The following is a 9,566-nucleotide window of genomic DNA, read 5'->3' as shown; positions in this document are numbered from 1 at the left end:
CGAGTATCTCGTGCACAGTCTGCACTGGGTATAATCTCCCGTACTTATAATCCCGTACTTATATAATCCCGTACTTCACTTCATATAGTCACACTTTTTTTTCTCCTTCATTTATGCTTGGACAAGAGCCTTTCTGCTTCCAGGGCTAAAGCACAACAGGAACTTCGTTTTTGTGTGCCATTTTTTTTTCATATTTTGAGCCACACAACGTATGGTACTCTACTTGCGACCACTTTTTTTGGCAATGAAGTAGAAGCTATGGAGCCGAAACTCTCCTTTCTTCTCTATATCTCCGGTTGAAGTTATTAGTTTTTTCCTACAACTAATCATATAATCAATCTTCGTTACCAAAGGCATATTTGTAACACAGCTGCCGAGTTTCAATGCTAAAAAGTTACGGAAAAAATTAACGGTGCTTGGCCTTGACTTGACCTTGGCCTTTGACCTCTCTAATTGCTTGACCATTACTCTGACCATTGATAATCGACCAGTTCTCCGAACTTATAAACTGAAGGTTTGACCTGACCTTGCCTGTGCCTTGGAGGTGTGCTGAAGAGGAATCTGAACTCGTCTTTTTGCCCCGGGAACTCGATCTACACGTTCCGAGCATTCTTAGAAACTTCGATTTCTTGCCCTGTGCTGCCGATTTCCCTAATTAAATCGGATTAACGTCCGGCTCCTGCCTTTTTTTTAATTCCTCGCATACGGTGGGAGGAGTCGACCAACGCGTTGAGTGACTTCAGGCGCAGTCGCCTGGCGACTTTGCCTTCGCTTTTATTTTGTTTCTTTTGGGGTTCCGTGAATAAATAGGTCTAGTCAGAGACTACATAGCTGCAAATTAGGCCCACGGAAATAAAAATACGCGTGGACTCTTTGCTTTCGGCAATCACTACGTATCACTCCGCCGATGGCAGAGCGGCAAGCCGCCACGGGACTGGGTGAAAGGTTGGTCGACTCCTCCCACCGTTTGCGGGGAATTAAAAAAAAGATCAGGTGGGAGCCCAACGTTAATTCGAGTTAAATTAGGGAAGTCGGCCGCACAGGGCAATAATTCGAAGTTTCCAAGAACGCTTGGAACGTGTAGATTGAGTTCCCGAGGTAGAAATTATGGGGGTTATTCTTGTAGTAACGCTCAAAGGGCTAGAAGCAGTTGTCGCTTTCTAGCACCAGCGTGCCAGCCCTAGCAGTCAGAGCTGTGACCCCCAACCCGCGGTGCGGTGAGTCGCAACCACGGCGGGTTCGGGCCAGAGGGGACAAACACGAGTATGCTACTCGGAGGAGCGTTTATTGCTCCCAAGCAATACAGTGCAGCAGCAACAATACAACCGCCGTAACGATGGAGAGGGTTCCGCTCGCGTACGGGGGTGAAAACCACAAAGGAAAGAACGCACGCAAAAATGTGGGGGAAGAAGGTTCCGCTCACCTCGCGTGGTTCCTCGCTCACGGCCCGCGGCGGTCGAGTCACACGCGGTGGCCGGGCAATAAGGGCAGCGGTCTCCGTGGCAGATCTCTGATCCGTGCGTGTGCACGGCTCCCGCCAGAAGACAAGCGAGCCTCGGGAGAAACGCGTCTCCTCCCGGGCCGTGGAGAGGAGGTCTCTCCGTTCTAAGAGGGGAAAGAGGGAAAGTCTCCGCGGCGGCGTCGCGGCGGGGAGCGAAAGGAAGCGGGGGTGGCGAGAGTGCCCTCCCTCGCAAAACCTCCCGAACGGCGCGCGCATAGCATCGAGTGATAATTACACGCGGCCGTTACAATGGGGCAGGGGATTCATGTGCATCCCCACAAAATACAACTTAAGATTCCTCTTCAGTGCACCTTTAAAGGTCATCGGCAACGCACGGTGATCTCTGGCCGAAACCTCTAGTAGTGAAGCTACCGCTTCAAAACTGTTTTCTTGATTGCAAAAAATTCTCTGGACTTGTCAAGCTGCAAAATCTTCCATAGATGGCGCCAGCGATGGAGTCAAGACACCACCGAGAGATCAGCGCATTAGGCGGCCAGGCAGCCAGGTCATGCGCCCAAACAATTTGACGGAATCCCTCCTTGCCAAAATTTGTAGTCAAGCTTACTTACTTTTGTTTACTTTATTTCCTCTTTCTCAGCATCACTCTCAGACTCCTCACCCTTTCAATTTTCTACATGAAATCTTCTGCGAGTGCAGATGAACTAACTCTTGGAAGCTCACTGATGTAGAGATCTGAAATGTTTGCTGCAATGTTTGTGTTATTTTTTGTTGTTCTTTGTATGGTTATTTCCATAAGTTCCAGCAGCTTTTTTGCATCATGTGAACATCGTATACCTGTGCCTTTTGTGAGCGATCAGTAATAAATTCAGGTCTTGTCCTGTGCCCAGCTGCTTCTCATCGTGTATCGCGCATTGACTGCGTTCCTAATATGCATGCGTGAAAGCATTATCAAAGTTAGCCGGCTGTTTCGTTGCAGCCCAAAGTGGAACAGACGCCATCGTTCCTGTAGACGTCGAAGAGCAGCTCGAGATTGGAGCAGTTGTCACCGTTCCTGTAGACATCGAAGATGATGTGGCAGCTGAAACACTTGCCACAACTACGTGGGGATTACTGACAACAGCAGAGGTAAGAGAAGTGAAAGAGTCAAGCTAGCATGTAGATTGCTGTTTTGACCACTGACAAATGCAATGCGTTACAGTTTCTTGTATTCAGCCTGCCATGTATGCCTCCAGGCGATTGGATGGTAGTACTAGCAGCAAGTATTATTACGCATCTCTTCTGTTCCACGTTTGCATCATGCAGCCACATGAAGACCACTGCTATGTCCTCCGACCAAAGTTTTACAATGAAGTGTGCAAAAAGCATGCAACAACAAGGGAGTTGCATTGCATATTTATTTATGGATTTTTCTGGAACAAACATTTCTTCAACAATAGCGGCTTAATCTAGTTTTTTATTCGGGCCACTGTTTAATTACATCTGCGCATCTTGCCGTCTAAGTGACGCTGAGAAAAAAATTACTTTCTCATAGTAGAAGCACAGCAAACAGCGCAAAGGCACAAGGACAAACAAAGGAAGGGAAAAGAAGTACGGGAAGGAAGACGAACACAGTGCTGACTGACAACTGTTGACACAGTGCTGACTGACGCTACTCTCGGTCTGATTCGACGCATAGCTATGCGCTCTGGCGGATCGTGTTTTGATACTGCCCGTCAGCTCGTGCGCTCCATCCTTCAGCCGCGGATAGTGTACCAAGCGCAATTTCATCGCCTCACCCGCCGACAGTGGGACTCCCTTGAATCAATCAATCGGGAGGCTATGCACGCCATAACTTATCTTCCGCGTATCACACCCATACCCATTCTGCAAGAGTACGCTCAACTTAATACATTGAGTGAACTTATCGACCAGAGTGAGGCAAACAGAGCACGCAAGATGTCGCTTCAGCTTCATCGTTTACAGACTCTTCCTCCATGGTCATACTGTCAGCTGACAGACAATCGCCCCTCTGCTTCGACGCCGATATCAGCCGCCCATCTTCCTTCAGGGTGCATATTATACACCGATGCATCACACACAGCAGTGCCGGGAGTTGCTGCAGTTTACAGTCCCTCACATCCTCATCTCAACTCCCGCGCTACATATAGCACGGATACTTGCTCCCCCCTGGCCTTGGAGCTTCAGGCGATACACAATGCCATTGCTTCTCTTCCACTCGTACCTACTTTCGATATTGTACACATTTACACCGACTCCCTTGCCGCCCTTAAGCAGCTTAAGGCTGTCCGGCGCACATTCCAAGTTACACAATCCATTCACCAACTTTGCACAAAATACCCCTGTCCTGTGCGTATACACTGGATTCGCGGGCAGCCCAGGATCCGCATAATATTCATGTGGATGCAATGACACACCTTGACACATCCGATATCCCGCCACCTTCCCCTCTTCCCTCAGACCCGTTCCTGTCCCATGTTTCCGAGAAACAGTCTTTGCGTCAGCGAACACGCGCTCTAATTCCTCCGTGTTCGTACCCTCTCCCCCGGAGTCTCACTCGGGAGGAGGGGGTATCTGTGCGCCGGATTCGGGCAGGAGCGGTTCTGACTCCTTCTGTGCGTCATCGGTGGCGTGACAAACGTTACGAAGTGACAGACAAGTGTCCCCATTGTGGTGCTGCGCCCGACCAGTGTGACGCAAAACACTTGCTGTGGACTTGCCCGGCTACAGCTTCCGTGAGACGACGTTTACTAAGAAAGGTTGGCCTGCGATGGGACGTTGCAGACGACTATACCAAGTGGACTCTAGATAATCGCTATATCACGAACTTTTTCCGCTTTTTAAGCGAGGCTTGTTTGCACTCCTTTTTATAACTTTCTTTCCTTTTTCATTATGCCTGATGGCAAACAGCTCGAATAAAAAAAAACTGTTTATTCATAGACCCCCACAGAGCTTAAATACCCCCAGACCAGCGCAGGCACACACTGTACAGGGGAAAGCAAGGGAAAAGAAAGAAAAAAAAAACCATTACATGTTTATCTCAGAAACCTTGAAACATCTTTTCAGCGTGATATAATAAAACTGAACTGGTTCGAAATTTCGAACCAGCTTTCTTGATATAATATGCCTCTATCGTTTTGCGTGTGGTTTGCAGTTTGACATATGGCATTCGGCTTATAGAGCTCGTGCAAGTCCACTATGGGGTTAAAAAACTAAGGTACCCAATTTAGTTGGATGTTTTCTTCTGTCTAGTAGTGCGTAAGACATTGGAATACATAGTTTGCCATGTGGTATTCGCGTGCAACCTCAAAATAATTTATAATCAAGTTTCGTCTCGCGTGACGTTCTGGCTTCAACAACTGACTGGTGACTGTGAGATGAAAGGTGTTTAGGTCATAGGTAGGAAAGAAAACTACAGCATAACATATGAAACGTTGTTTGTTGTTATTCCAGCCCTGAAGCAGTGTACTGGATTAAATGTTGTTGTTAATGAAGACTTTAGTGACTATATTGCAGTTCTCGTGACCTGAACAGGTCTTACACATCACCGCCATCCTTCGGTTGTTGAAGCTGAAAGAGCATGAGAGAAGAAATTTAGTTCTAAACTATTTGGAGGCCATAGCTTAATACCAAAGGGTGATCCACATATACTAATGTCTAATGAGCTGCTGCGGTGGCTCAGTGATTATGGCGCTCGGCTGCTAACTCGAAAGATGTGTGTTCAATCCCGGCCGTGGCAGTCTAGCTTCGATGGAGGCGAAATTCTAGAGGCCGTGTACCGTGCGATGTCAGTGCACGTTAAAGAACCCCTGGTGGTTGAAATTTGTGGAGCCCTTCACTGCGGCGTCCCTCATAGCTTGATTCGCTTTGGGACATTAAACCCCAATAGACCATAAATAATGTCTAATGCATTAATGGAAAGAAAACACCCAAGCAAAAATTCGGTGACAGTGCTCTTTTAATAGTGTATGTCCCAGGTGCCCTGCCTCCTTTTAGCACAAGTTTAGTTTGTCAACATTAAATTTATTTCTGAAGCCTGGCTGTACCCATGAACGTAGATACAATTTTTTTGCTGCCACATCTCCAACAGTTCTTTCTCAATGACCTTTCACCGTGCTATGTGCGTTGGGTCTGTATTCCTTTGGCAACGTGCAGCATGAATTATGGAAGGCATATTTGATTCAGTAAAACCTCGTCGATTGGAAGTCATTGGGACCACAAAAAATTATCTAATTAACCGTGTTTTTGAATTAACAAACCACAGCAAACAAGAAATGGAACTAGGTAAAAAAGTTTCGTAGCAAGAACGCACCTTAAATGGGTAAACTTTGCGATTGCCGTATATTGCCGCGTAAAAGTCTACCGTTCAATACGTAGCCCGTGCTATAGCTAAAAAAATGACAGGCGGTTCAGCATTGCTAAGTACGAAATATCGTGCGAAGGCACAGTTTTTTGCAGGTGGACGCCACCGCGCAACATATCTTCTGAAAGTGCGATTGAGGTTTCCACTGACCCAGGGAGCCAGTTGTGCAAGTCTTCAACTTTCTCATCATTAACGCCAACTTACCTAATGTGCGCCTCAGCTTAGGCTCCAGTTATAGTGAACTGGATACTCCAATGCCACGTTACAATGAAGGCGAAACTCAAGAATGCGCCCATGTGGTGTGCGATGTCAGCGCACATTAATGAACCCCAGGTAGTCTACACAAATCCGGAGCCCTCTACTACAGAATCGCACATAGCACGTGTCAATTTGGAACGTTAAGCCCACAACCACAATTCTTGTAAAGGTGTCTGCGAGGCAGTAGAGTGAGCACAGTTCAGCTTCAAATGACACTTCGGCTGCAGGACTGATTTATTGTGATGCATGTGGCGTCTGTTGAAGACAGGCAGGAATGGGAGAATGAAGAGCCATTATTGAAGCCTTGAGGTGCTGTGACCTGCAGCTATTTGGAGACAGGCAATCGAACTCCCCTGAGCAGACAGCCAAGCTGGGCAGGAAAGACAAGCTTTTGTTCTTGGCCATCATGTTGTGCACTTACCTCTGTGCAGTTAGAAATTTTCACACTTGAAACGGTACTGGGTTTTAATGCGATAGGGTTAAAGGCCCCATTCTTTAAAGAATCCCATGTTTTCATTATCAGCGACAGCATTGGTGAAATGATGGGCATGGCACTGGTAGGTGGCCCCAGAAAGCAACCAAGGAGGCAGGTGGGACACCTATGTCATGTGACCTTGCGGCATCATCTGTGGGGTTGAAAAATGGGGGAGATAAACACGTTCTCCCCGTTTTACCGCGGCTGACACAGTTCAAAACCGCGCGGACCCCAGCCCGTGGTCGCGTACGCTACCGAGCGCACGCCGACCACGGCGGGCCTTGCTCATGGGAACAAAGGAACGACACACTGGCTGACACAAACAAGGCATTCATGGGCGTCCGGAAGGGGGGGCAAGGGGGGGCGGTTGCCCCCCCCCTTGGAATTACGGACATTATTTATGCCCTAGTAGAAAACAACTACAAACCTACCGCCTCCCCCATCCCCGGACATCGGGTGCACCCCCCTGGAAAAAGTTCTGCGGACGCCCTTGAAGGCATTTATTGCTAAAGCAACAATAACGCCAGCTAGCAACAAAATACACTGAGGAATCGAGGATGTCCGACTCACCAGCACGGCTACGAGCGAACGTTCGCCCACGCTAGGGCAAAGGGAATATCTCCGAGGCCGGACGGGACGAGCTGAGGGGAACTCGTTTCCACACGAGGACGCCCGCCGACGAAGAGCGAAGCTGCGAGCGAAACGTCCTTTCGCTTCCCGGTGCCGAGCAGAAGAGCCCCCGTAGCTCCCCGCAAGCGCGCAGCAAAACGCCATCCGTGGCGCTGGTGACGCTGCGACGCGAGCGCCCTCCCCTGTTAGTGGAAAGTCACCGAACCGAGAGGAGTGCTTTGCGGAGGAGCTAACTACAGGAAACTAGTGCGCTGAGGGAAAGCGAACGCAAGGGACGAAGGCGTCCCCACACATCGCAACCTGCCCACCGGGTATTGAGCGAGCTGCCCACCGTGGCAGGTGGCAGTTAATGATTGGTCACTCGGGAAGAGCAACCTGGGCTACGCAACGCCCACTGCTGGGAGCAACTGCCATCGCGGAGCAGTGGCACATTGCTTAACCGCTGCACCTCTGCGCCAGGAGGGGTATGAGGACTGGACCCCCAGGGGTCTACGAATGTAAAACAGAGAATGACTTTCAGCATATGTCGGAGTTAACCCACTACGCTATCGCATCATACCCTTAAGGCAGAGCTTCAGTGGCCCCTCCATTTTTTTTCATCCCTTTCTGCGGAGGTCAGAACCAACCCTCAAATGGAAAAAATTGGCTTCATGCAAGGGCTCAGCAATCTGCAGGCACAGGAGTTGAGAACCACCACTGTTTCCGCTGATGAACATGCTGCCGTATGCAATACACAAGTGAAAATGAAAGCTGTTGCGCATGGATTTAGCATGGCATCTTGGAAAAGATCGTTCGTGGGTCCAACCTGAGTGTAAACCCAGGCCTGCCTCCGCTCAGGCATCGGACCTCACGCGCGCGACTGGCCCTCACAGTCGCCTGGGAGTCGCTGCCACTATAAACATTCACTTGCAATGTGCGAGAAAAAGCACTGTCAGTTGCCACAAAGCCAAGGTCATGCCTATGTTTGCCTGCGTGTGTCTACTAGAAAAAAAAATGGCCACGATTTAGCCGCCAAGCTCTTACTGGCAGTCCCAGCATTTTAAGCTGTGAAGCGCACTGGAAGGGTGGAACATCTTTGACATAACCTGGGAATGCCTGTCAGCAGCAACACTGTGTCTGTTGAACTTCACAGTACTGCCTCCAATGCTGACAGAACCTTTGGACACCACATATGGCATGCAGCGGGGAACAGCAGTTGCACAGTCTGGCAGTAGGACGAATTTCGCCAGCCAGAATCTTACCGTGTTTTTGAACAATGCAGCTTTAGACAAGGCTAGAGCAGCTGCCTGCACGATCGGTCTCTAAGCCACAGTGAATATTTAAGAGCGCCTCCCACAGTGCGTGAAAGTTACCAATGTTACTGACGAGGTCATGGTAGCATCTGGAAGTAACAAAAATTCCAGTGCTGTTCAGTATGCATCTTGGCAAGTGCTCCGAGTTGCTCCAGTTTTGGTATAGTGGGGTATTGTGGGCTACGAGACTATGAAAGAGGCTGTAGTGGAAGGCTCCGGAGCTCAGCCTCAGCTATACCTCCCAATTCAAAACAGCCAGCCGAATTGTTTTATGGTGAAAACTGCAAACTCAAACCATTTGCTCTATTTTCACTTCAAGTGGTACGAACTGTTTACTGCAAGAAATTTCACACTGAATTTCTTGTGTCTGTTGCGTACCAGTCGCAGTATTTGCATCTTCGTTGAGTACAGTCTTTTTGCACTGTGAAAATCTCTGGGTATGCATCGTTGGCAAAGAACCGCTCAGAAGTCAACTTAAAGGGACCAACGACTGGCTAACACATGCCACGAGATTAGGCAGGAATTAAAAGATCATGCCTCGTATTGTAAGAAATGGGCACTGTAGTATCACTAAGCAAGGATTTATAATTTTGACATCGAAAGTCACAAAAAGCCATCTTGTGGCAAAACTCGCTGTTATCGGTGTAGCCCACCATGTGACCACAACTCTGTAAGAAATCGCATATTTGTTATAGATGTAGTGCTTTTTTCTTTCAGGAGTGTTCATCATGTTTTGTCATAGTTTACACTCTCTCCAGTGCGCCCTTAAATAAAAAGCAATGCTCCCTTAGCACTGTTGACCATGTGCTGCGAGCTTTTGTCACTAGGTTATGCGACAGTGTTTTGAATTCCTTAGATGGCGTGGAAACCACGGCCTACTAAAATTTTTCTTCACTGAGACACACACCACTGTGTCGCAACAGCTTTTAATGTGGAAACTAAAGGATGCTACTCTTTGCAAAAAATATCTTAGCACTGTCTGGCGGGTGACATTTGTAGTTTCTGATACAGCACTTTTGCTGACATACAATCGCCATCGCACTTACTGATCATAATTTCCAGCATCAGGGTGCATAAAAACGGGCACAT

The sequence above is a fragment of the Amblyomma mixtum genome, chromosome 4 (assembly GCF_055824585.1).
Source record: "Amblyomma mixtum isolate Tamu chromosome 4, ASM5582458v1, whole genome shotgun sequence".
In the NCBI taxonomy this organism is placed as follows: Eukaryota; Metazoa; Arthropoda; class Arachnida; order Ixodida; family Ixodidae; genus Amblyomma; species Amblyomma mixtum.
This window is presented reverse-complemented; position numbering follows the sequence as displayed.